The sequence below is a fragment of the Dasypus novemcinctus genome, chromosome 4, assembly GCF_030445035.2.
Source record: "Dasypus novemcinctus isolate mDasNov1 chromosome 4, mDasNov1.1.hap2, whole genome shotgun sequence".
Taxonomy (NCBI): domain Eukaryota; kingdom Metazoa; phylum Chordata; class Mammalia; order Cingulata; family Dasypodidae; genus Dasypus; species Dasypus novemcinctus.
Genome location: NC_080676.1, coordinates 93,003,446 through 93,029,671, shown reverse-complemented (window position 1 = coordinate 93,029,671; position 26,226 = coordinate 93,003,446).

Below are 26,226 nucleotides of genomic sequence, written 5' to 3'. Positions count from 1 at the left end.
GGATGATGTTATGGACAGAAATTGTTCCCCCAAGTGATTTGTTGATATTCTAATCTCTGCTACATCAGGACGTGAGCTTACTTGAAAAATGGTCATTACAGACGGAATTAAGCCATTTAAAATGAGTTCATACCAGAGTAGGATGTGCCCTTAATCCATACTGCCCTTAATCCAGTATACCTGATGTCCTTATGAGAAGAATTCATTTGGACACAGACAGAGGAGAGAAGGCCCTGTAACCGTGGTCGCAGAGAACTCTGTGGCTTCCTGGCAAGCTACCGCCAGAAGACGAAGAGAGGCATGGAACAGATTTGTACCTACCGTGCCCCATGGGTACCTCGATCGCAGACTTCTGGCCTCCAGAACTAGGAATTGAAGACAGGTGGGGAACCTACATTCCTCCCGTCCCTAACATGGACTGAGTGCCTACTCTGGAATTGAGCTGGAGGTGCTCATTTAATCCTAAGAGCCCAGTGATGTGGCCATTATCCCCACCTGACTTCTGGTAACTGAGATTCAAAGAAGTTATACCGTTTTCTGGGAGTCATGGTAGAACCCAATTTTAATTTAGATATGCTTGACCTTTAAAGCTCTTTGCCTTTCAACTTGCTGCCTGCTCTTCCTGCCTATTCCTGGCTTCCCTCCTTCCATTCTTCCTTCATCTATTCCTCCTTTCTCTGGGTTGGGAGTGGGGAGGTAGAAGAGTCCAGGGTAGCTAAAGAAGGGTTCTGTGATAAGCCCTGAGTTCCAGGTAAGAATGGACAAAAGATAGGATATAATGTTTGAGGTGAAAATGATTCCCTCCACAGTGAAAATAGCCAGGCCAGTTGTGCAGTTAGAGCTTCAATTTTAGCTCTTTCTTTTCTATTAATGTGAGCATTAAGGGCTATAAATTTCCCTTTCAGCACTGCTTTTATGGCAGGTGTTCATAACCAGGGATCCGTGAGCTTGAATTGAAATTCAAAACAACATTATTCTTGTGGGGACATGTTGGTGTGGGTGTGATATATTTATTAAATAATACACAGTATAGTGTGTATTTAGGAAGGGGTCCATGGTTTTCACCTGACTGGCAAAGTGGTCTGTGGAACAAAAAAGGGTTAAGAACCTCTGCCCTAGCATGAAGAAAGGTCAGGCATCAAGGAAAATTAGTTATCTTTAGTGTTACTAATACCCTGTATATGTAAGTACTTTAAAATGCACAGAACACTTCACAGTTTAAAAGCATTCTGTCATCTGATAAAATAACTCTGCAGGGTCATTTTCTGTGCTGACATTCAAGGCCTTGAAATTATGTTTCACTTTTCACTTCTCTTGCTGGGAAGCAGAGTCCATTGGTAGTCCACCTTTAGCAAGTGAGTTAGGACTTTGTGCCATCACAGCTGCAACTATTTTTCTTACTTTATCTGTGATTTTATTTCAACATATTTTATCTTACATCGTGTACATCTTTACAAATGTCCTCAAAACCTTTTGGGAAGAAGACAATATTTCTACCGCCTCCTCTACTTCCATATCTACTTTCATCTATAGCTCCATTTATACCTCAAGTACACTTTAATCTTTTAACCTATAATTTTATCCACATCTGTAAGGTAAAAGTGGGTAATCTAACCCTATTTTTGTAGTGTTCTGGTTGTGTGTTTGTAACCCAAATTTGCATATGAAAGCATAATTAGAAAGCCTTTAACATAAGACATTCACATCTGCTCTTCACTGACCACTGTGCTTCCATGAGAAAGCCTTGCCTTGCCAGACATACTCATGGACCTGTGATATAGAACCCAAAACTTAAAAAGTTATAACCCATCAAGAAAGCCCATTCATCACTTCGTTTTTTGGAAAGAAAATAAAAAAGTGAAATGTCAGAGTTATAATGTCAGGGCTGTTCAAAATGTCAAGTGTTTGTTGTTACACAGCCTGGCTGTCTGCTGTTCTGATCAAGCCTCCAACTGGTATAATAATTAAAGATGATGCATCACATTTTTGTGCACAACTGGACTCAGATCTATAACAAATCAGATGGAAACATTCTCATTGCCTAAGCTGAAATGTTCTCCTTTTACTACATAGTTTAAGACATCCTTCGGAGCAGAACATATTATTAATTCATGACAGAAGTCAGGGTAAGAAAGGAGAAAACAAGGGCAGATAAAAAAAGTTTCTCAAATAGACAAGAATGTAGTCATTTATAATATACAGATGTAACAAGAGTCAAAAGGCAGCAAACACATTTACCAAAGGCATGTTTAATCTAAGTAGAATGCTAAATGTGGAGATGATAACATCCCTGATCATTCAATTCTATTGCAGGTATGCAAGGAAATATACATGTAAGCTTTATTTTGAACTGATGGATATGAGAGCAAATCCTTTAGTTGAATCAACATGTTCTAATCTGCAGAGAGACGACTGATGTCCAGACAGAAAAGCAACACACAACTGCTTAGAGTTTCTATGGAAGTTCTGCTGGCTTTAAGATAAGTGCTGTGTTCATAAATCTATTCCAAGTATTTAAAAAACCTGCCATCAACAGCATGTCCATGGGGAAAATATCATTTCTTCTGTCCTGAAATTATGTGCTCCCTGAAAGCTGGGAACGGCATCCTCACAGGCACTTCATTTTCACCTTCCCTAGACCAGCCTTGCTGGTGCCTCTTCCAGCACCAGCTGCTTCCCATTAGAACTTAACTTTCAGTACATCGGAAAGGTCGAAGCTCTTGGTAACAAACTCTAGAAGACCCTGATCATTTCCTATGCCATTGATAAAGTGTCCTAAAATCAATTCTCAAGAATAATAAATGAACAATCAACAAAGGGCTCCTTCCATAATACTCACTGGCATTTACAATATTTTTTATGGATATTCTTCTTGTATATCCTTTCACCTCAAGCAGACTCTAAATTCTTTTAAGATCATTATGTCAAAAAGCATTCCGTGGTGGGTGACAGTGCCTACAAAGATGTTGAATATAGTCTTCTTTTTATTTTTAGTTGATAATTAGGACTTCCTTAAATTAATGGACCTGATATTCATACATACATTTACATCTCTATACAGTATTGTTTAGTTAAACTTTAAGTTTTAAACTATGGCCAAGGCATAGGAGCATAACAAGTCACCAGTTTCTGAGATCAGGAAGAAATGACAGTTTGCAAGGCTGTTTTCAATATTCTTCTTTCTGAGAAAATAATTCCAGAGACTGTTCAAAACTATGAGGAATCTACATCTATTCATTCCACATGTATTTGTCATTTGTTCTCCTCTCCTTTCACTGTTTTTGATCTCCAGATTTTGTCACCTTAACTTAGGCCTCGGGCCTATGCTGACCAGCCCAGTGCTATAAAACCATCACCTTATTCCCTAGTTACTGGCAGCCAGGCTTCCTCACTACCCTCATCTCACAACACAATTTTTCATCATCTTTGGTTTTTATAATAAATACACTTTATTGAAGGTTGTACTATTTTCAGGGGGAGGGGGATGGTTCTCTGTTGACTTAGTTGAACTGTAATGATAGGTGTGTTTAATTTAAGGGGCACAAATGCAGTTTCAGATGTCAAAAAGATTGTACACAGAAGGGTTTGTGGCTGGGGGAAAGTCAGCCAAAGTCGAGTACAGTCAATAGCTGGAGAAAGTGCACCCAAGGCAGAATGTCAGAGGTGACTAAAAGCAGGTGTTATTCCATTGCTGTACTTTTTAGTGAATAAAGACATGTGTCTAAAACACCACAACAAAGATGCAAATGAAAATAACATCATCTTCATATTCTCATAAGATATCTCCCTTGAACACCACAACAGTGATGCAAATGAAAATAACATCATCATCATATTCTCATAAGGTATCTCCCTTTTGGTTTCAACAGTTTTGGTGGTTTGGAGCTGTATGTACCCCAGGAAAATATATTTTTTAAAAAACAAACAATTTAATTCATTCTTGTGGTGTGCACCCATTGTAAGTAGAACTTTTGGTGAGGTTACTTCAGTTCAGGTGTGGCCCACCTCAGCCAGGATGGGCCTTGATCCTATTACTGGAGTCCGTTATAAGCAGAATGAAATGCAGACACAGAGAAAGCCATGGAGGATGCAGTCAGAAGCTGAACATTAACAGAACCTGGAAGAGAAGAGAGGCCAGGAGACATTTTCATGTTTCTTGCCATGTCACAAGGTACGAACAAGGACCACAGGCAGCCAGTCTCAGAAGGCCACCATTTTGGGGAAGAATGCATCATCTTGATGTTGCCTTGATTTGAATTTTCTCTTAGCCTCAAAACCATGAGCAAATCAATTCCCATATTTCAAGCCAAACTATTGCATGGTATTTGCTTCAACAGCCTAAGAAACTAAAACAATGGCAAAATACTAAAATACATCTTTCAGAAGTAAGTCTAAACCTTCTTCCTTATTTTTTCCCTTATGCCAGAGAAACCTGTACAAAACACCAGCTAACAGCAGGTTAGGAACAGAATCCCCTACATACCACAGGGAAAGTACAACCATGGAGTAAACTAAAGTAAGGAAGAATAAAAATAAAAAGTATGTGTGGGTCATACCTGGTGCGGGTGGTGTGGGGGATTAAATGACAAAAGTGTGACGGCCCTTTGCTAAATTTCCATCCCAAAAGATGTCTTCAAATGTCCAAGGGCTTGGAATGAGAAAAAGAGAGGTGGGGGTGGAAATGTGGGAGCTGAAGTCTATTTTGGCTGCCTAGTCATAACTGTTCCTTTATCGTTGGTGGTGATGAAATAAGCTCTATCAAAAGATGCTAGGGTGTGGCCACCATGAGAGTTGAAAAGCAACTCAGGATACTGTTTTGGAATAGAATAAAAAGATGGAATTCTTCCTATTTTTAATACTTTTCTCAAAATATTTGTGAATTCATGATTTTTTTCATGTTACACTATTTACTGTTAAAAAAAAAAATCTTTTCCAAATCAAGTCATTCTGTACCTACAGTAACCTAGAATTTTGCTTTTTCTAACTAGTCTGCTTCTTTTGACATTCCCTTACTCTTTTCCCTCTAGTGCTTAGTTTTCATTCATTTATTCGTGAAACACTTATTAAGCCCTAACTACATTTGCACTCCCACCACTGCCATGACCACTGTGGTGGGTACTCAGTAAACACATACTGACAAATTGCTTTCCTTCATCTGAAGTTCTTTAACATTGCTTCCTAATGCTTTTTAATTTGACTTTGGATTTTTGCCCAAACAAATTGAAAGGATGGTTTCTAGGTCTCCCTAGAAGGTATCACCTGAAAAGCTCCAGAAGCTTCCCATCAAAGAATCTACGACAAAGAGTGATGGCCAGTAAGAGATGCTTGAGCTAGGGCTCATGAGACTCAGAAGGGCTTAAAGTCATTGTTGAGCTTTAATTATTTTATTTTATATTTTTATATTTTTATTTAAATTTATATTTAAAGACATTTCTTTTTTTTAAGGCATAATTCAGGAATTTCACAATTTTATTTTCATATATTGAAATATCCATATATACACAATTTGTATCTATGTTATTTAAGGTTGTTTGCTGGGCTGACAGACATTCTCTACTCCTGGGGATCATGCAGTTTAGCATAACAGACACTCTTCCATCACTACTAATTTCAGCAGTTTCATGGGTGATAGGACAGCTACTCATGAATATTTCTCTAGTCTTGCTTTTGCATTCTAGTTATCCTGTTGATATTCCTGGATCATCCATTTCTTCCTACTAATATCTTATATATCCTTTAAAGTAAAGCAAAACATCCCCCACTCCCCACCCCCCCCCCAAAAAAAAACCCCACAAAATTTATTGCTCATGCCCATATTTGCATTGTGGCTCTTAAAAAAGGGAGCACAGTTTTAAAAGAAATCAGCTGATATAAAGGACATTTTTTCCCTCCCAGTTCTTCTAATTCTTCTTCATTAAAATTTCATGAAAATTTGTGCTGGGGCTGGGAAATTAGCAAAGATAGGGTAGGGGAGACTCAAATGAGCATGTTTGCACAGATGCTGGCAAGTAAAGGTTTTAAACAACACAGGTTTTGTATTCATGAGCAAGGTGGCACTAGAGACATTTAGCAGAATTTTACAGCAGAGTTTTAAAGCTCAGCCATTTCCTCCCTCATTTAGGGAAATGTGGTTCCCTCTTCTCTCAGGTAATTCCCAGTTTGATTTGGTGGGACCCTCTTGACTTTCCATAATGTTCGGGTCTAAAACCCTGGCCTTTTTTTTAGCCACTCAATAAAACACCTTCCTTGATGTTCTATTCTGTTTTACTAGAAATATCTTTTTGATAATCAGCCTCTTTCATTTCCTTTTTGGCCTCATTCTGTCTCTTTTTGCTTTTGTGGCTTATTATTAGGAGCTACTTAAGTCTTCCTTGTCCCAGTGGTATTTGGCTCTATGTTAAACTTATCTGCACACTTTCTACACTTGATGCTATGAACAGTATTTTATAAATCTTTCCAGATCATGTCAAGAACTACTTCTACCAGTGCACAGTAGAATGCAGATTGCTATTCCTTCAATAGTAAAGGCTGCAGAATCCCCTGCTTAATTATTTATCCTGACTTGTCTTCTTGTCCTCTCTGGTTTCATTTTTCAATAATATTGGATGTTTTGCTTCAGTTTTCTGTCTTTCTGATTCTCTTCAAGCTCTCCTTCCTTGATGTCCATTTTCATATGAAAAAACAACTAATTTGTCAAGTTGTAAAAATAATATATGCTTATGGTAAAAAAAAAATCAAACATTACATAAATGTATTATGTATGGAAAGAACACACCTCTGATGTCTGATGTCTCTGCCCACACCCCTCCACCCCGCCAATTCCATCTTCCGTAGATAATTAACTACTTAACTATTGCAAACAGATCTGTGTTTATAGTTCACGGAGTTCTCAATGAATATGTTTTTATATATGTGTATTTATACATATATTTTTATATATGTGTATTTATACATATATTTAAAGTATATGTATAAATTATATTAATTATAAATATAAATTAAATATAAATAATAAATTAAATATAAATATATGTTTAGTTTTCAAATTGTTTTCCTAAATGCCTTTCTTCCTACAGATAGCATTGCATCTTGTTCTTATTTCATCTTTCTTTTCTTCCTTTGCTTTTCTTAAGATACCTTCTTATAAGACACTTATTCACTTTACAGCTATTTATGGAGTACCTACTGTGTGCTAGAATGTGTAAGGGCATAGGAATATCAAAGTACATAAATCAAAAATAGTTCTTGTACTCGTGGAGCTTACAGCATTTTCATCTCATCTTTTTTTCATTTTAGCATCAACCCTATACCTCTCTTTCAATTAATCTTTTAACTTTGATTTGTTAACTACTATGGCCTGTGCACAGAGAACACTTCATAACTATTAGGTGTTATCCTGCCCCAACGGATTTGCAAACAATTTACTAAGTCAAACTAAGATTTTTATATATGTTCTAGAAGTTTCTCCAGTTGTATCTGTGTGTGCTGTGACCATCTTGATCTTTGGTTTCAATGTTTATTCGATGATAAGCTGTTTGCTTTTTATTTTGAGGTTTTTTATTTTTTAAACTGACATATAACCATGTTTCTGATAGATTTTAATCACATAGTTCTATATCTACCAACACTGATGTTTTTATAACAATGATAACCAATTAAAAATTGCATTAGAAGTATAGACAGGATTGTAAAAATGTGAATAGTCATTCTCCTTTGCTAATTTCTCCTTTACGCACAAATGAAACACTTTAGCCTTCTCTGTCAAATATTGGCAAAACCCTTTTGCACTTCTGCAAATATCAACCTCCTAAGTCTTTATTATTTTTTTCTTCTTTGTCTTCTGGTGCACTGGGCTTCTCTTTCCAACAGTACAATTTTTAGCAAGACTTTTTCTTCATACATGGAATGATTCAGCTGTCTCTTGATGAGATGGTATAACAGCATCCAATTACTTTTGTTTAAAAGCAAATTTCATCAGTTTTAGCTCTGTGTATACATTTGCTAAGCAGCAGTGATTCTTGTTATTCCAAAGTGCAAGTTATATATATTCAATTTACTTTGGTAAAAACCAATGATATGTTTACCTTATTTTTTTACTTCAAAATACAAGTTTTAATAAAAGGAAACAATTAGTGTGTCTAGTCTTATAAGAGATTCCAGAGAATATAATGGTCCCCCTTTATTCTGTTGCTGACATATCTTTCCAGGCCAAGGTACCACTTTCCCTAATTCCAGGTAACCTCAGGTATTTTCTGAGCACAGCAACTTCTCTCTTCAAATTCACATCTCTTCAACCCAACTCTTTATTTCTAGGTCCCTCCCAGCCACATCCCATATTTTATTGATTACTTATAATTTGCCATGGGAAAATTCTTTAGGTAGTAACTAAAAGTCCTGCATAATTTTCTTGTTTCCTGGAGCACATAATCTTGTCAAATCAGTAGAAACTTAGAATTTTCTTAAGAATACCATAATCCTCCTACTTCTCCAAGAGAGGTCGCTATTCTCCCACTTCCAGAAAGAGGAGAAGGTCCATGGATATTTCAAACATTCTTGACTTGCACTTTTGAAATTCGCTGAATAGACTTACGTCTTAAACATACATAGTCCCCATCTACTTCCAGAATACTCATCCTCTTACATCATTGATTTTATCCCTGGTTGAAATGGCTTATCTTCTCTGTTCTCATCTGACATCCCGAGGCACCTCTAAGATTAAAAAATGAAATATGAAAGCAAGTCTATTGCATTTCTCCTGTTTGATCATCACCTTTATCAGTTGCATATCCCAAATAAGGTTTTCATTGTCGTCATCATGCCCTCTACTCTCCCATTTCTCTGTTTCTTACAAGCTTTCAGATGAATTGAATTATTTCACTGTAGATCCAAATTTGAGTGACTACCCCAAATGGCTTTGATCTCATTGAACTAGTAAGTGAGCATACTGACTGGGTTCTTAAGTAAAGAGAAAGTTTAAAGCTATTGATAACATCTTCAAATTGTGTTTCTCGGAATTATTCTCTTGTCCAGTCCTTTGGTGTATTCATAAAGGTGACTTCATTTGAACTTACGAGACTCCTTTCCATTCCATCTTGCCACACTCAATATGGTTCTCTACTGACCTCTAGTGACACTTTAAGGACTGTCCCACACAGCTGGCAGGTTGATTCCTTGAAAGGTGTAATCTTTGATATTAACCATGGCTAGGATCCCAATGCCTCTCATTCTTTTTATCTTTATTAAATCATTTATTCACATCTTATTTCCCACAGTTTCTAACTTCCTGTCTTTCAAAGACCAATACTATATACACTGACTCAGTCTCAAGCCGGTTTGCTCATTGAGTAGTTTGCTGAGATCAAAACTCTCACTTCTCTTTGCTCCATCTTAGAATGTCTGTGCCTTCATCTTCAATTCTCTCTCTGAAGAAAAAGTGCACATACTCTAGGCTAAAGAGAGATCCATATTTTAGGGTATAAAGAGTAGATGGAGAAATGAGCAGAAAGAATAGAAATGTTGAAAAGAAAGAGACAATATGGAGGCAAGCCTAGACTATTACCAGAAATTTGTAGCAAAGGAAAGGGAAAAAAAAATCTGATACTATAAGAAGATAACCTATAATTGAAGAAAGGATTTCTATTGTAGAGAAAACTTGAGTTTATTTGTGAGTTATGGGAAACCTCAGGAAGAGAAGAAATGATTAATACAGCATGTCTCAGAGTAACAGCAGAAAGCCCTTCAACACATATTCCTCTCATTTTTCTTTCTTTGCATCTCTCCCTCCTCTTCATATATCCCAAAGTGCTAAACACCTGCATTGAATATAATTATGGTCAAAATATTTACTCAATTGAATTTTCCTGACTAGAGAACACTGGCCTGAACAAATTACGAAGCTCAAAATAATGTCACAAATAGGATTCTCTTGAAAGTTTCCTGCTTTCATCCAGATGGCACTCCCCACCAGCACCACCACCAAATTCTACTTTGTAAGAAAAGTGAGCTTGAAGAGAGTAGCTGCTTTACCATCACTGTTTATATCGATCTAAGGAAACACCATAGAACTCAAAGTTTGCCAGCTATTGAAGACTTGCACAGGCTGTAAAGAAAAATAAGAAAGTAAGTTTGGTGACATTTCTGCCTCAATTGTGAAAGAATTTTAGGATATGTTTAATGACATTTTTGCTATCTAACCTGTTCCATTTGTTAAAAATACATAAAGAGAAAAGATATATATCAGCTCTGGTTAATGAGTCTTAGAAATTAAATTAATTGAATACAGTCTAAAGCCCTATTTTATACAGCATAAAAGGATCCATTAAACACATTAGATAAAAGATACAAAGAGAACACTGCAGAAAAAAATTTTAACAGTCACAGTCATAAGAAGGATGGATGCAGACAACAAACAATTATCTCAATTTCAAATCAATTATTTTGGCTTTCATAGAGAACATAAAAGGATGACCATGGCTCTGTAAACACTTAATGCTTCCTTTTTGGCTTTTGCCACTGGCACTTCTGGTTCTTTGTGCCCTTTAGTAAAAATGATTGACTCGGAAGACAGATATGTTTAAAAGGACACTATATTTCTCTCACACACTCTGCCAGCATCTTTTCATTATTGAAATTGTTAGGGGACTCAGGGCAAATGACATTTCCAGACTTCCTAGAGGGAAGACTTACCTACCCCACCCCAAAGTGATTAAATTAAATGATACTGGGGGAGTCAGGGACAGGCTTAGGGGCCTCCTCCCAGATCTCACTTACCCTCTTCCTTTTCTTTTGTATGCAGATGTTTCAATATTTTTCCATTTCATAGCCTAGGAGACCTTTAAGTTTAATGGAATGACCTGAGGTCTGAAAATACCTTGAACCCCAAACCAGAAACAAGCAGTCCCAGCTGCTTACCAGGGCAGGAACTCTGCACAAAAGTTGCTTGATAGGGAAACAGATGTGGCTCAACCAATTGGGCTCCCATCTACCATGTAGGAGGTCCAGAGTTCAGTGCCCAGGGCCTCCTGGTGAGGGCAAGTTGGCCCACGCAGTGAACTGGCCCAGAGTGCCTGACCACGCTGGAATGCTGCCCTGTGCAGGAGTGGCCCCTGCTTGGGAATGCCACCCAGTGTGGGAAAGTCACCCCGTGCAGAAATGCCAGCCAATGCTGAGAGCCGACGCAGCAAGATGACTATATTAGTCAGCCAAAGGGGTGCTGATGCAAAATACCAGAAATTGGTTGGTTTTTATAAAGGGTACTTATTTGGGGTAGGAACTTACAGATAACAGGTCATAAAGCATAAGATACTTCCCTCACCAAAGTTTATTTTCACATGTTGGAGCAAGATGGCTGCCAACATCTGTGAGGGTTCAGGCTTCCTGGGTTCCTCTGGGCTCAGCTCCTCTGTTTCCTCCACAAGTCAGCTGTAGACTATGAGGCTCTTTAGGCTTTGCCTCGCTCCACAAGGTCAACTGTAGACTATCAGGCAAATGGCTCTGTCTCTTTCCCCAGGGCTCCAGCTTAAGACTTCAGCATCAAACTCCAGTATCAAAACTCCAGCATTAAGAACCCTCACCTCTGTCCTTTGCCATGCCTTTTATCTGTGAGTCCCCACCCACCAAGGGACATGGCCCAGTCAAAGCCCTAATCATAACTTAATCATGCCCAGGTACAGACCAGATTACAAACATAACCCAATATCTATTTTTGGAATTCATAACCATATCAAACTGTGACAATGATGCAACAAGAGACACAGAGGAGAGAAAACAAGAAGACATAGCAGAACAGGGAGTTGAGGTGGCACAAGAGAATAATCACCTCTCTCCCACTCTGGAAGGTCCCAGGATCAGTTCCCAGCTGCCTAATGAGAAGACAAGTAGACACAAAAGCTACACACAGCAAATGGACATAAAGAGCAGACAATGGGGGGAACAGAGGGCAGGGGAGAAACAAATAAAATAAAGCTTAAGAAAAAGAAAGTTGCTTGATATATGCTTTTTGCTCGGTGGCAGGGCCCCTTCCCCTTGGGTTATGAATACCCACTCTGGTAGTACAGGGTTTTTTGTGTGTGTTTTTGTGGGGTTTTTTTGCACCCTGTCCAATGCAAAGTGGGGCATGCAGAACTGCCATCTACCTACCCCCTGACCTAAGCAGTGGCCTCCCTGGGAGACTGGACATAATGAGCTCTCTTCCCCTACTCAATTGGACCCTATGTGCTGTGTAAGTAATAAAGCCACCATTTGTTGAATATTTCTGTTGTGCCTGAGCCAGGGTGCCCATGATGCATCATATAGCAATTTGCTCTACAAATGATCCAAATTTGACATAGAAATTCATAGTAAAGAGAGAGAGAGAATTAGTTATTTGAGAATTTGACATAACTATCTTGACTGAACCTGATGGGATCTTCAGAAAAACTGCTGGAAACATATTTCAATGATCTTAACTAAAAAGACAATTTGTCTGGCTTGTTCTCAAGCATTACTCTTCCTAAATTTAAGAATAATCATAATGCACATTGGCAAAGAATCACTCTTAATCTCAGCAGGTCCAGAGAAATATAGAGAAACACAGTAATAGTGACATATACATAAAGCAAATTTTCAGGGTTTTACAGTGCTTTGGCAGAGGCCCTAAAGACCTAGAAAATTTGGTAAAGCATCTAGTAGGCTGACACCCTACAGAGAGTGCTAGACCACACCTATAAATCCTAACAAAGATGTGAAATCTCTAGGATTTGTCCATCACTCTGTTCAGGAAAGCCAAGTGAAAGTGGAGGATTGACTGGAAGCTTGATGAAGACTGAGAGGGTAATATTTTTGGAAAGAGTTGTCAGTATACTCTCTGTTTTCCTTCTTTTAATAGGAGAAGGTCAGTGGTAGATGTACTGGAGGAAAGGTACAGATTCTTACTTCTCTATTTATTTATTTATTTATTTATTTATTTATTATATCTACTCTTTCTCCTCCATTTTGCTAATTCCAGTCTCTGATCACTCTGAGTAGAGCACAGGAAGGAAGGACATAAAAGGGAGCTGGAGATATTTATGTATATTCATACATATATGAATACATAATATGAATTATTTCAAGTCTATAAGACAGTAGCAAAAATAATACACCTCCCCCTCAGCTACCCAGATCCACCAATTTTAACATTTTGCCACATTTTCCATATCATTCTGACTATAATTTATCAATCAGTCCATCTATCATCTATTTTTGCACCATTTGAGAGCAGGTTTTATATATCCTGCTCCTTGAATACATAATACTTCCATATAGATTTCCTAAGAAAAGGGCATTCAATTATATAATCACCTTATGTACAGTTATCAAGTTCAAGAAATTTAACATTGATATAAAGCTTACTGCTTCTATTCCAGTTTCTTCATGACCCAATTATGCTTCTTTGAAACTTTTCTGCTCCATTATTAGATCTAATCCAAGATAAAGTATTGCATTTCATTGTCATTGTCATTTTCATTGCTCTCTCTTTTTTAATTGCAGAAACATACATTCAGCGTAAGTTTTCCCATATCAACCATTCCCAAGTATACCATTCAGTGTGATTAATCACATTCATGATGCTGTGCAACTTTCATCCATTACCAGAACTTTTCCATCACCTTCCAACAGAAACCCTATATCATTGTGCATTAACATCTCATTCTTCCTAATTTCACCTCTAATAATCTGTACTCTACCTTTGTGTCTATGAATTTGCATATTCTTGCTTTTTTAGACATTCTGTTCAAGTAGAATTATCAGTATCTGTCTCTTTGTGTCTGACTTATTTCACTCAACATGAAACCTTCAAGTTTCATCCATGTAGTGACATATATCAGAACTTCACTCCTTTTAAAGGTTGAGTAATATTCCATTGTGCACCATTGTCTTTACCCATTCACCTGCTGAAGAACACTTGGGTTACTTCCACCTTTTGGCTATTGTGAATAATGCTGCTGTGAACATTGGTGTTTTAGTTTGCCAAGGGGTTGCTGATGCAAAGTATCAGAAATGGTTGGCTTTTATAAAGGGATTTATTTGCAGTCAAAGCTTGTGGTTTTGAGGTCATGAAATATTCAAACTAAAGCACCATCAGAGGTGCCCTCTCTCCAAAGTATGCTACTTTGGATCCTGTTGTCCAGCCATGTGGCATATCAAGATAGCCACCAATCTCTGCTGAGGTCTCTTCCTCCCCTTCCAGACTCACATCTAAGTCCAGCTTCCGCAGCTCATCTGTGAGCAACCAGGCAAGGGCTTCTCTCTTTCTGGGCCTCCTCTAACAGTCTCAGCTGCTCCACTTTCTTCCTAAGTTCAGATACAAACTACCAGACATATGGCTCATCTCTCTCTGGGCCTTAGCTTTTTGAGCCTCTGGAGGCTTCTCTCCTTGCAGCTCAGCTGTGGGCAAAACTGGAGCACAGAGCAGGATCCAACATGGTGGCTTCCTTTTTCTGTGTCTCCATTTTTGTCAGTCCCAGCAAGAGGGCGGAGACTCAACCTGAGTCACACCTCACTGGAATAGTCCAATTGAAAGGGTCTCACATCCACAAGAATGGATTAGTTCACAAACAATCTCTTTTTGAGATTCATAAAATAGTTTAAACTGCCACAATTGGTATACAATTATCTGTCCAAATCTTATTTTCAATTATTTGGGGTATATACCTAGAAGTGGAATTGCTGGATCATATGGTAATCCTATGTTTAATTTCTGAGAAACTGCCACACTGTTTTCCACAGCAGCTATTCCATTTTACATTCCCACAATCAATGCACAAGGATTCCTATTTCTCTGCTTCCTTGACAGCACTTGTTACTTTCCTTTTTTTTTCCTCTGATAATAGCCATTCTGGTGGGTGTGAGATGGTATGTCATTGTGATTTTTATTGCAGTTCCCTAATGACTAATAATGTTAAGGATCTTTTCATAGACTTATTGGTCATTTGTGTATCTTCTTTAGAGAAAGGTCTACTTAAATCTTTCCCCCATTTTTTAATTGACTTGTTTTTCTGTTGGTGAGCTGTACCAGTTCCTTATATAATCTGGATACTAAACCCTTATCAGATATATGGTTAGCAATTATTTTCTCCCATTCCATTAGTTGTCTTTGCTAAATGTCCTTAGTGGCATAAAATTTTTTAATTTTTATGAAATCCAATTTATCTGTTTTTCTTGTGTTGCTTGTGCTTTCAGTATAAGTAAAAACCCATTGCCTAATATGACATCCTGAAGATAGTTTCCTTTGTTTTCTTCTATAAGTTATATACTTTTAGCTTTTATTATTCCACTTTGAGTTAATTTTTTCAATATGGTATGAGGCAGGGGTCCACTTTCATTCTTTTACATGTGGATATCCAATTTTCTCAGCAACTTTAATTGAAGAGTCTGTTCTTTCCACATTGAGTGGACTTGGCATCCTTGTTAAAACTCATTTGGCCATAGATGTATGCATTTGTTTCAGTGCTCTGAATTACATTCCATTGGTCAATATGTCTATCCTTATGCCAGTACTGTACTGTTTTTTTAATTACTATAGTTTTGAAATAAGTTTTAAAGTTGGGACATGGGAGTCCTCCAATTTTGTTCTTTTACAAAATAGTTTTGGCTATGTGGGTCCCTTCCCTTTCTATCTGAATTTGATGTTTAATTTTTTCATTTCTGCAAAGAAGGCCATTGGTGTTTTGATTGGGATTGCATTGAATCTGTAGGTTACTTTGGGTAGTGTTGCTATCTTAATGATATTATGTCTTTCAATTTATGAGCACAGAAGAATAACTTTTCATTTATTAAAGTTGTCTTTAGTTTCTCTCATTAATGATATGTAATTTTTGTGTACAAATCCTTTCCCTCCTTGCTTAAATTTATTTCCATTTGATTATTTTAATTGCTATTGTAAATGGAATTGTTTTCTTGACTTCCTCTTTTGGATGGTTCATTGCTGGTGTATAGAAACTCCACTGATTTTTGCATAGTGCTTTTACTCTGTCATTTTGCTGAATTCACTTATCAGTTCTAGGAGATTTATTATAGATTCTTCTGGATTTTCTATATATTGGATGCCATCTATGAATAAGGAAAGTTTTACTTCTTATTTTCCAATTTTGATGACTTTTATTTCTTTTTCTTGCCTAATTATTCTGGCTAACATTTCTATTACAATGTTTAATAGCAATGGCAATAAGAGGCATCTTTTTCTTGTTCCTGATCCTAGTGGAAAAGCTTTCACCATCGAGTATGATGTTAGCTATGGGTTTTCCACACACGCTATTTATCATCTTGATAAAGTTCCCTCTTATCCCTATATTTCTGAGTGTTTTTATTAAGAAAGAGTGCTAGATTTTGTGAAATGCCTTTTCTGTGTCAATTGAGATAATAATATAAGATTCTTTTTCTTTCATTCTGCTAACATGATGTATTACATTGATTTTCTCATGTTGAACTATGTTTGCAGTCTTGGATTAAAAACAGGAGAGCTCTTACATGGCAGGTATGTATGTTTATCTAGTGTCAGTACTCTCTGGACTGGTAGATGTTTAAGTCCACTCTTTCTCTGAGACCTCCATCTCTCCATTACTGAGACTCTTCCTCCTGCAATTTCCTAGGGATTGGTGAATTATCTCTGGAGACTCCTTCTATAGGCTCCACATCAGGTTGTCTCAAGAGAGGGACTATTGACATTTTGGACCAGACATTTCTTTTTTATGTAGAGCTGTCTAGTGCATTGTATGTAGCATGTTTGGCAGCATCCCTGGCCTCTGTGCCCTAGATGCTACTGGCACCACACTCCAGGTTTTGACAACCAAAACTTTCTCCAGACGACGGAGAACCACTGTCTCCATCTCTCTTCTTCTGAGGTTCTTTTAATGCTCATATTCACAAGATGTAAGACAGCACAACGTCACCTTTTTCTCAAAGCTGGTCCATACTGGATGCATGGAAAACACCCTAACACCATTTGTCTCAACAAATTCATATACTTCCAGAAGTATATCCCTCTACTCTGTTGCCAGAGTCTGTTTCTTTAGATTTCTCAGGCATGATGTCAACCCCATTCCATTGTGTTCCTCTTACTGCAAAGATATACTCATCTCAGTGGTCTCCTTAAATTGCCATATTGTTGAATTGAGGGCTCTCATCCAAGAAATCTTCTTCAAATATCCTCTCAAAAAACCAACTCTTGAACCTTTTATAGACTTGACATGAGATTAAGATTCTTATAAATGCCTCTCAAATTCTGCCAATATTTTAGTACTTTCCTTATAAATACTTGGATTCCTGGGCTGAGAATTTCATTTTAACATTCTGTTATATGTAGAAAGAAATTAGATTATTCAGTATGTACTATTCTTTACCCTATTGTTTTTTCATTTACAATTGCTTAGTAAGAATATTCACAGGCCACTAATTTTTAAATAAGTAGATATTCAATTTCATTAATTTATTTAAATATTTCTCCTTTTTTGAATATTCAGGTAGTTTCTTATTTTCCACTATTTTTAAAATATATGTTTTTGTTAGAAAAGTTGTAGGTTTACAGAAATATCATGGATAAAATACATAAATATAGAGTTCCCATATACCACCCTTTTACTAGCTTGCATTAGTGTGGGATATTTGTTATAATTCATGAAAGAACATTTTAATAATTGTGCAATTAACTATAGTCCATAGTTTACAATAGGGGTTCACTATGTTGTACAGTCCTGTATTGCTGCTTTTTCACATTTTTTTCTAGTAACATACATATGACCTAAAATTTCCCTATTTAACCACATTAACTTATAAGTCAGTGCTATTAATTATGGTCACAGTGTGTGCTACCATCACAAACATCCATTACCAAAACTTTACAATCAACCTAAACAGAAATTCTGAACAATTTAAGCATTAACTCCCCATTTCCTACCTCTAACCCAGCCACTGGTAACCTACATTCTAGATTCTGACTCCATGAGTTTATGTTAATTATTTCATATCAGTGAGATGATACAATATTTGTCCTTTTGTGTCTGGCTATTTCACTCAACATGATATCTTCAAGGTTCATCCATGTTGTCACTTCATCCTTTTTAATCCTTTTTTCATATATGTACAAAATTGCATTTACCCATTCATTGGTTGATTGACACTTGGGTTGCTTCCATCTTTTGGTGATTGTGAACAATGCTGCTATGAACATTGGTGTGAAAATACCTATTTGATTCCCTGCTTTCAGTTCTTTTAGGTATATACCTAGTAGTTTGATTGCCAGGTCATAAGGTAATTCTATATTTAGCTTTCTGAGAAACTGTCAAACTGTCTTCCACAATGACTGCACAATTTTACATTGCCACCAGCATTGAATGGCTATTTCTATTTCTCCACATCCTCTCCAACATTTGTAAGTTTCTGGGGTTTTCTTCTTTTTTTACTAGTAGCCCTTCTAGTGGGTGTGAAATAGGATCTTAATGTGGTTTTGATTTGCAGTTCCCTAATAGCGAATGATATTGAGCATCTTTTCATGTGCTTTTTTAGCCATTTGTATATCTTCTTTGGAGAAATGCCTATTCAAGTCATTTGTCCATTTTTTTTTAATTGGCTTGTTTGTATTTTCACTGTTGAGTTGTAGGATTTCGTTATATGTTCTGTATATTAAACCCTTATTGGACATGGTTTCCAAATATTTTCTCTCATTGAGTAGACTGTCTTTTCATGCTCATGACAAACTTCTTTGATACACAAAAACTTTTAATTTTGATAAGGTTCCATCAATCTACTATTTCTTTTGTTGCTTGTGATTTGGCTGTAAAGTCTAAGAAACCATTGCTAACATAAGATATATATATATTTAAAGATCTTTATTATTTATTTATTTCTCCCCACCCCCTTGTTGTTTGCACTTGCTGTGTCTGTTCATTTTCCTTGTTTCTTTAGGAGGCACTGGGAACCAAACCCAGGACCTCTGATGTGGGACAGAGGCACCTAATCACTTGAGCCACCTTCATTCCCTACTTTGTTGGGTCTCTCATTATGTTTTTCTTCTTGTGTCTCTTGGTATGTCATCTTGTTTCATCAGCTTGCCAGGCCTGCCCATCGCATCAACTTGCTATCTTCTTTAGAAGGCACTAGAACCGAACTAGGGACCTCCCATGTGGTAGGCAGGAGCTCAATCTGCTTCACCTAACACAAGATCTTGAAGATGCTTCCCTATGTTTTCTTCTAGGAGTTTTATAGTCCTGCAAAAGATATTTTACTACTTCACTTACCATGAGTAAGTAAGGAACTCACTCACCGTGAGTTCCTTTTAGTGAACAGAACCACTTTCATTAGCATTGTATAGCTTAAAATACTATTTTAATTTTTGCCCCATTTTTCCTCATACAACCAGAGTTATACAGCAATAAACCCAATAAACCCCTGAAAGTCAATAAATCCATACTATGGAAAGCAAGGTGGAAAGGGAAAACAAATACTAAAAAGAACAGATTTGTGGGTTTTTTTTTTTAACTCATCATTCATGGATATTTAAAAGCAATTTAATGCAACGTCTAAGTTTCAGCATAGAATTTTCCCTGGTGTTTCATTTTTTTAAAACAAACGTGTATAGATACAAGTATCTTTAATTTTATAGTTAAGTGCTTTCTTAGATAAAATATCTGTTTTTATTTTTGCTAATGATACACTTCAGGAATGCTGTGACAGAAGGCTGAGTCCTCAGCGCTGAGTCCCCAACAGTGGTTCTCTTCTTCTGAACATTGTTAGATGTCTCTTCACAGAGAGAATACCAGGTACCAGTTTTTAATGGAAGGGAAATATACCAAATAGATATATTATGCATTCATTTTTAGAAGGCCTAGTTGATCTTTTTGGTCTGCTAAACTCCAGGATTCCTGTTAAGTATGAGTCAAGTTTTATGAGCCTTTTTAAAATAAAGCTTTTGTTCTATTAGTTAATCTTGGAAAAGAATGTTTAAGGGTTGTGAACTTAGGTAGTTCCCTTTAACTATTTTCAATTGCTAAAATATTCAGTTGAAACAGAAAATTGTCTGTGACAATCTTAAGAATCATAACATCTCAAACCTTTCACGGCCAAATGTTCAGCTATCTTAAGAGTGGTGACCAGAATTGGGGAGGTGTGTGGTCCACTGTCTGCTATTTTCCCAAGTGAATTTAGATGCTGATGGTAACATATCCAGCCCAGGAAAATGTGCTGTCAACTGCCTTCTCTTTGGAATACTTGGTGATGTCAAATCCTATTTATAAAGCAGGATGCGACAAAATATTACTCTCCCTTAGAAATGAAGGGGTTTAGATGTATTGGTCTCTAAAGTACTATGTGATTGCTTTGGGTCTCAAGTTTTTGTGTCTTGTTCCACAAGTTTATAGGAAAAGTAACTGAGAAATTACCAGTAGGACTGGAGTATGAAGAAGAGCCTGTTTGGCTGGTTAGTGACTTTTTTAAAAAGAAGGGTTTTTTGGTTTTGTTTTGTTTTGTTTTTAATAAGAACCACAACCACTTGGATGTTGGAAGCTCATGTACTAATCATTATAGCATTGTCTTCAACATGTTACAGGTTGTTGTTGTGTTTTTTTCCTACAATGCAGATATTTTACTTCTATAATAAGAAAAAATATAACAAAACATTAAAAATTATTTGAATACATTTGGATACTATACCTTGTATGTTTAACAATTTCAGCAACTTTATCCTATTGGAAACTTTAATACTTCTTATAAGAGATAAAACTTCTGCTAACAGATGGAGAACTAGTTGCATCAGTCTCCTTTTAAGAAATTTGCCCAAGTATATAAAATATAACTGGCTTTACCTTTTTTCCCCATATGCTTTTCCTACTGCTCCATGATTTTTTTTACCTTCTTAGTCCCTAATAGATCTATGGCTGAAGTAAGAGTAGTATGTCATCATAGAGTGAAAAATTATTAAAATGACATCAAAGATATCACATATCCTGATTTGACAAGACAGAACCACTATTCTTCAGAAAAGGGATGGTCAGATGGGGTAGACAATAGCCAACCAGGGTCAATTCTGTTCCCAGGGCCTCCTCCTGGGTTTTTTTTTTTTTCCTCTCTTTATTTTATTTTGCATTAAAAAATATGAGGTCCCCATTAACCCCCACCCCCCTCACCCCACTCCTCCCACATCAACAACCTCTTTCATCATCATGGGACATTCCTTGCATTTGGTGAACACATTTTGGAGCACTGCGGCACCACATGGATAATGGTTTACATTGTAGTTTACATTCTCCCTGGTCTACCCAGTGGGCCATGGCAGGACACACAATGTCAAGCATCTGTCCCTGCAGCACCACCCAGGACAACTCCAAGTCCCGAAAATGCCCCAACATCACATCTCTTCTTCCCTCTCCCAACCCTCAGCAACTACCATGGCCACTTTCTCCACATCAAGGCTACAATTTCTTCCATTACTAATCACACTAGTTCCATAATAGAATCAGTAAGTGCACTCTAATCCATACTCTATTCCTCCATCCTGTGGACCCTGGGATGGTGATGTCCACTCTCCCTCTATATTGAGAGAGGGCTTAGATTCCATATGGATGATGGATGAAATTCTCCTGCTTGCAGTTGTAGGCATTCTTGGCTCCCTGGTGTGGTGGCTGACCTTCACCTCCCTGTTAGCTGGCCAGGGTAAGACCAATAAGCCAGAGGGTAGGATTTGAAAGTCTGCTCAGGCTCAAGGCCTGGCTGTCACATGGACAGCCCAGAGATTCAGGTCTCCTGAGTATACACCAACCCCAGCACCAACCACAGATCTGGTAAAAGTAACAAAAGAGGCATGTGTAGAAAGGTCACATCTGAGTCCAACTCCATCACACTTAGGAACACAAACTCCTAAGTAGGGCTAACTGACATGGCACTGAACTCCAGAGCTATCTGCCATGACCATAGAATCTGTGGGTCTCTGTAGCCCTCAGGAGAACCAAGCTCTTCCTGAGTTTTTAGTCCTGACCCAAACAATACAACTGTCCATTGAGTTACTGTTGATGTTTACCAAAGCATCAGAAAAGCACTCTCTCTCTGAAGACTGAGCTGGCTTGCTATGAAGTTGATCCTCCAGAGTATCCATAACAACCTTTCATTTGATGATGGTTTGTTTCATTTTATTGGTTCCATTTTAGTGATCACAGTTTTCGGTTTTACCTGCATGATGAATGACAGCTGACTAGATTGAGTAGTGTTGCTGTTAGAATATTTATTATTTTATGATTAGGTACAGTGAGTGGGTAGCCCTGAAGTGTTCCATTCCAGGCTCTGAAATCTATGCATAAACGCTACCAGGAGATGAGATTAAATATTTTCATTTTAAGGTTTTAAAATGGGCAACCCAGTTAATCTGCAGCCAAAGCCAATTATGGGTGAGGAAACCATTCTACCCAGACAAGTGTGACCTCTTTGAAAAGCTTCTGCAAAGAAAACATTTCCTGTTTAATTGCAGCTATCATAATTATGTAGTCAGGCAAATTAATCCTTACACTTCTCAGCCAACTCTTCTATTATCTTTTAAGATTTTATAGAAATTTTCATTGGAAAGGACTCAGGTATATGTGATTTAATAGCTTGTATTAATATTGGAGAGAGCTTTAGGTACCTGCTCAATTCTGTAAATCAGAAGAAAATATCAATCATTGTCTTCAGTTAATCTATAACTATCAAGGGCAGGAGAAGGGGAGAAGAATCATTGAGAAGCTAAGGAGATGTCCCTGACATGTTCGTGACTAGGAAGGGTACAACAGAAAAAGTACAAGGGATTTTCTTAGGGATGATATAGGAGAGTGCTGTTAATTTATGCTCCCCAGTGCAATAGAGTTAGACTCATTTATAGGTTCTCGATACATGGCTCTTCTGCCCCTTTTATTTGAACCTATAAATAGCATTATACTTGATAAATATATGTTCCAGAGACTTCAATCTTTGGTCCGTCCATGTGCCAATTTTGCCCTGAATTTCAGCAGAGTTGCAGCACCTACTCTCCAGTTCACTGGACTCACCCAGGACAACTAACAAGAAGATGATGATGGACAACACCCATCCCAAGGAATAGTGTCTGCAACTGCAAGCAAGATCGTTCCATCCATCTGCTCCATGGGATCAAGCCCCTCTCAACTAGAAGCAGAGTGGCCATCACCATCCCAAATGGACTAAAGTAGACTTATTATTATTCTACTATAGAGTTGTTATTATTCTAGCAATGGAAGAGCCCTTCTCATTGATATAAAGGCAGTGGCCACCAGAGTTTCTGAGGGATAGGAGAGGGAAGAATCAGTGTCATATGGTGGCAAAATAGAGACTCCTATTTCTATAGTTGAGTTACAGCTGCCCCTCCCTGAGGCACACAGAAATTTCTAGAGATGTCTGATATCTATTGACCTTGAGCCACAGTGAGGTTCCTGGACTAACTGCATCAGAATCATGAGGGTAATGAAACATGCAGATTCCTAGCCTCCCACCTCAAACACATTCAAAACCATAGGGGGTGGAACCCAAGGGTCTGCAGTATAATATGCTCCATAGATGCGTCTAATGTATACCAAGATTTGAGAACAACAGAGCTAGACTGTTTTTCTTATTCATGCCTTTCTTTATAGGCAGCTTTATCACATGGCCACCCCACTAAGTGATTTTGTAATTGTGATACATTCCAATTGAAGTTATGTAACTTCATGACTGATGAGAAAAACAATAACCTACATAGTTCAGTCTCAGATTATTGGCAGAATTATATGAATACGGTCCAGCAATCAAAATTAATTTCAAGATAATTGAATGTATTTACTTTACTTACATTTCTGGAACAAACCTAAGTTTCAAAAAATGTATAGATTACTTCATGACACCCCTTTCTCCTTCTATCTGCTTCTTCAAAGACACCTTGCAACTAAATCTTCATTAGTCTATATCCTACAGTTCCTTCAATGCCAGCCCTAGCAGAAAACATTTTATCCCCCTATCCCACCATCTTTATTTCATAATTTTGCATTATGGAATCCTATGGAATTAGTCTGACAATGACAGATTTCTCCTTTGAAACTGAGAGGAAAGACATAGAGCATGCAAAATCAGAACCCATTCTAGTGAGCCCCAGGGGAGGGGAGTTTGGAAGTTTGCATTCAAAATTAAGTTTAATCCCAATGCACTTACAGATTTATATTTCATATTCTAAAATGCAGTCAGTTATAGGGAAGAGTTAAACTGGAGTCAGAATAGATGCATGACAGCTTCCCAAGTTCTTAAAGGAGTTTGCCTCAAAAAATAGTCTATGAATCATTTTAAAGGGGGGAAAAAAGAGAGAGGAGAAAAGGAAATCTATAAAGGCCTCAAAGTTAAGCTTTCTCATGACCTCTCAAATGTATGACACTATACTGTACCTGGATCTTGTCTAGGTTCTTGACTATGCTGCAGAAATTAATTTCAAGAGCACGCTGTGTTAGTTAGGCTAGTAATTTATTAAAGTAGAGAGGGAAGAGAAATGGTAGAAAATAACAGAGCATGGGTCCCAGGTAGAGAGGAAGGGGCTGAAAAGTGATAAAGTGGGCTGATTTACAGACTACAATTTTCCATTAGAGATTATTATTTTTTTTACCTTTTTTTTTTATTGACTCTGTAATAATATTACATTAAAAATATATATATGGGAAACGGACTTTGGCCCAGTGGTTAGGGCGTCCGTCTACCACATGGGAGGTCCGCGGTTCAAGCCCCGGGCCTCCTTGACCCGTGTGGAGCTGGCCCATGCGCAGTGCTGATTCGCGCAAGGAGTGCCATGCTACACAGGGGTGTCCCCCGCGTAGGGGAGCCCCACGCGCAAGGAGTGCACCCATAGGGAGAGCCGCCCAGCGCGAAGGAGGGAGCAGCCTGCCGAGGAATGGCACCGCCCACACTTGCCGTGCCGCTGACGACAACAGAAGCGGACAAAGAAACAAGACGCAGCAAAAAGACACAGAAAACAGACAACCGGGGGAGAGGAGGGGAATTAAATAAATAAAAAATAAATCTTTAAAAAAAAAAAAAAAAAAATATATATATATATATGAGGTCCCATTCAACCCCACCACCCCCACCCCACCTCTCCCCCCCCCCAGCAACACTCATTCCCATCATCATGACACATCCATTGCATTTGGTAAGTACATCTTTGGGCACCTCTGCACCTCATGGTCAATGGTCCACATCATGGCCCATACTCTCCCCCATTCCATCCAGTGGGCCCTGTGAGGATTTACAATGTCCAGTGATTGCCCCTGAAGCACCATCCAGGGCAGCTCCATGTCCCAAAGACGCCTCCACCTCTCATCTCTTCCTGCCTTTCCCCATACCCATCAGCCACCATGTCCACTTTTCCCAATCCAATGCCACCTTTTCTATGTGGACATTGGATTGGTTGTGTCCATTGCACCTCTATGTCAAGAGGAGGCTCAGATTCCACATGGATGCTGGATGCAATCCTCCCACTTTCAGTTGTAATCACTCTAGGCTCCATGGTGTGGTGGTTGTCCTTCTTCAACTCCATCTTAGCTGAGTGTGGTGAGTCCAATAAATCAGATTGTAGATTATAACATTATAAATGCCCAGGTTTTACTTGCATGGCCATCATGGCAGGGGGGAAAATGATGAGAGCAGGGAGTGGAAGGCAGGAACAGGCATCAGGACAGGGCAAATGCAAGAGAGAGCAAGGAATTTTTTACTTTTGCTTTTTAAACCATTACTTATTCCATCCTTTTGCTAATGGCATGGGAGGAGTCCCAGCTGTTTGCTTCTTTGATTGATTACCCCACCCATCAATCCCCCAGGAGGGCCCAATTATAGTCGTTGGGGAATATCTTGGGCTTCTCTTGGCTTCCAGAGGAAATCTCATTCTGAAAAGCAGATTCTTGTGAGAGTGTTCCAGCAGCCATCTTGTGGGGGGCACCAAATGACACATGGACTTTTTGCTAGGTTCCAGATCCATCTACTGATTCCCTATTTTACTAGCCTGCTTCATTCCCTCTTCAGAGAGTTTACACCTTTATTCATTAAAGGTGTGCTGAAGGGAGATGGTCATTCTTCTGTAGCTACTTCCTGCTGGTTATGAGCAATCGGACCTACCTGACAAGGTGTAAAACCCTCCTGCTATTCTATCACAGTTGGAGGAAGATGAATCTGGCATCCTGGATGAAGATGGATGAAATCCGCATATGGCTAACAAGATGTCGC